General features: G+C 42.1%; 1 pseudogene; it reads right to left on the bottom strand.

Moving 5' to 3' along the window:
* Positions 1-934: 934 nt before the first annotated feature.
* LOC101352459 (olfactory receptor 7C1-like) lies at positions 935-1,901 on the bottom strand (annotated as a pseudogene).
* Positions 1,902-3,111: the final 1,210 nt, after the last annotated feature.

The raw sequence follows: 3,111 nt of genomic DNA, 5'->3' as shown, positions 1-3,111 counted from the left end.
GGCATCATATTTGAAAACGTGTCCCCTTTTAGCCAGGCTTTGTCACTGGCTGTACTCCTGTGTTTGGGCTTCGGTGAATTCACCTGCAAAATAAGGTAAGTAGATCAAATTAATTATTAGGCCTGATCAGTTCTAACATTCTGGGTACCATGGTTTTCCTATCTCTAATGATACATTTGGACAGCTTATTTTGAAAATCGATTAAAAAAAAAAAAGTTTCAACTTCACTGGTGACCAATGAAATAATTTATCCTTCAGTCTATTTTATGTTTGGACATAGAATTCACCTGATAAACTCTGGGATCCCAGATTTAAGCTCTCTGATGACATGAATTTTTGTCTTTTTAAAAAATTTTTTCACTGCTGTATCTCAGGAACCTAGAACATGTTGGCACACTATAAGTGCTTAAGAAAGGTTGTTCAGTGAATAGGTTTGGCAAGTCCTAGCAATGATTATGAATCAAAGGAAGTCTTATTGGACAGTTCTGAGTCAGTGCTTGAGGTGGTTGGTATTGACATTCAGGATTGTAAAGGTCAGGCTAAGGCTCACTAATGTAAAATGTCAAAGAAGGAGATAAGGGAAATAGAGTTGATGAGAACAGAAGAGTCACCATAAGAGGTCCAGAAGAAGCAGTCACAAGGCAACTCTGACCAAAGAAGCTTATGTAGGGTTGGTTAGAGGTAAAATTCTATGTGATTGTTGTTAATTTCTGTTGAGTTGATTCCAACTCACAGGGAAGCCATATGTGCAGAGCGGAACTGCGCCTTGTAGAGTTTTCAAGGCTGTGATCTTTGGGAAACAGATTGCCAGACCTGTCTTCTGAGGTTTCTCTGGGTAGGTTTGAACAGCCAAACTTTCAGCCAATACATTTTCATCATCCAGGAGCTCCTTCTATGCGTTTAAGAAGCAGGATTTCTTTAGATCAATGCCAACTCAAAAAACCCAAGACCAATGTTCCCAACACCGAACATAGAGTTTTCTCCTGAGAAGTCTTTGTAGAGCCCTCTTGATGTCCTTGTTCCTCAGGCTGTAGAAGAAAGGGTTTAGCATTGGGGTGACAATGGTGTACATCACCGAGGCAACCATGTCATTCCAGGAAGAAGGTGATGCTCCAGGACTGAGATAGACACCAAGGCCTGTCCCATAGAATAAAGAAACAACAGATAGGTGAGAGCCACAGGGGGAAAATGCCTTATACTTCGCACCAGCTGATGGGATTCTCAAGATGGAGGAGACAATCCGAGTATAGGAGAAAATGATCCCCGAGAAGGGAAAAATACTGAGAAGGCCAGTCACTGTATATAGCAGGATATGATTGACGAGTGTGTTGGAGCAGGCAATTGTGAGGGCCTGAGCAAGTTCACAGTAAAAGAGTTGAGTTGTCCAATTGGCACAGAAGGAGAGCCGCAGCACCAACAAACTCTGCATTAGAGTACATCAAGCTGATGAAACAAGACACGAGAACCAACAGACCACAGAGGCGAGGGTTCATGATGACCAGGTAGTTCAGGGGGTGACAGATGGCTATGAATCTGTCATAGGCCATCACAGTTAGGAGCAACGTGTCCATGCCTCCAAAAATCATGAAAAAGTACATCTGGGTGATGCAGCCTGCATAGGTGATGGATTTGTTCTGGGTCTGGCTGTTCACCAGCATCTTTGGGATGGTAGTGAAGGTGAAATCGATGTCAGCTAAGGACAGATTGAAGAGGAAGAAGTACATGGGGGTGTGGAGGTGGGAGTCAGAGATGATGGCTAGGATGATGAGCAGATTTCCAAGCACAGTGACCACAAACATGGACAGGAACATTCCAAATAAAATTGTTTGATGCCCTGGGTTCTGGGAAAATCCCAGAAGGAAAAATTCTGAAACGCTTGTTTGATTTCCTGGTTCCATGTTGTGAATAATTTATCTAGTAAATTGAAAAGTGGAAAGAACATGAAATAGATACTGGATATACTTCAGATTCTCCCCACTTTATTTATTCAATTCAAGAATTTGGGATAAGAGCCTTAACATTACGAAATTTAGGAATCTTACTTTCTGTCATTTTTTTGCATGCAACATTTCATTACATTGGTCCAACTTTGTCCCTTAGCCTCTGGGACACTCACCTATCTCCTTTATCTCTGGTTTAAAATCATCAAATCTACAAATATAAGGGCAACATTGGAACTTAGAAATAAAATAGTCCACATCCACTCTAGCACACATATGGAATGTGAGGCCCAGTGAACCTTAGCAACTTGACCCAGGTCATCTGCCTTTCCTGGAGGCAGAACTGGGACTTAGAGGAGGATCAAATAACCATGTTAGAGTGGTGAAGGAATGTGAGAAAGGTGGTAATACCTGGACAAAGTATTGAATGATGAGTAGGATTTAGGTTTGCTTCCCAGAGAGAGAAGAGGAGGGAGGCAGGAGGGAGGGAGAGAGGGAGGGAAAGAGAAAAAAGAGAGAAGAAAGAAAGAGAGAGGAAGGGAGACAGGGAGGGTGGGAGGGAGGGAGGAAAGAAGGAAGGAAATTTTTTGGAAGCAGATTTCCAGGCTTCACTAAATAATAAGCCAAATTAACAAATGCTTCATGTTCTTGGAATCACGACATGCTGCAGGATTAAGACCAAGTGCTTCCTAGATATTTGCCATGTGACAAACCCTCCTTGGTCTGTGAACTTTAGAAACTAAAATGGTCCCAAAGAAAGCACAACCAGCAAGGTGTAAACCATTGCAGTACCATAAGATAAGATACTGCAAAGATCATAAACAGAACTTTGAGTAACTTTCTCTATGGTGTTCACTAAGTACTTGCAAAAGACAGAAATTACACCGGAGTGTTCACGTATGAGCACAAAAGAATGAGAGCCAGACATTAGCACTCACATTAAGATGATGCTTAGAAGGACACTGGGAAGACGGGAGGGGCACTCATCCAGCCCCTCCTACCCTCTGGCTCTCTCCTCTCCAAGCCCTAAGAGTCCTGTAACCAGGAGGAAAAGAATGAGTCTCATAACCAGGGGCAAGGAATAGGATAAAATCAGAAAATGACCTTTACTGTTAGGTATTACATTGTTATCAGTATTTTTGCACTCTTGCTATTCTTCAATGCCCTGAAT

The sequence above is a fragment of the Trichechus manatus genome, unplaced genomic scaffold, assembly GCF_000243295.1.
Source record: "Trichechus manatus latirostris isolate Lorelei unplaced genomic scaffold, TriManLat1.0 scaffold00057, whole genome shotgun sequence".
NCBI classification, from domain to species: Eukaryota; Metazoa; Chordata; class Mammalia; order Sirenia; family Trichechidae; genus Trichechus; species Trichechus manatus.
Note: the sequence above shows the minus strand (reverse complement) of the source record. Positions and strands in the feature narration are given on the sequence as shown.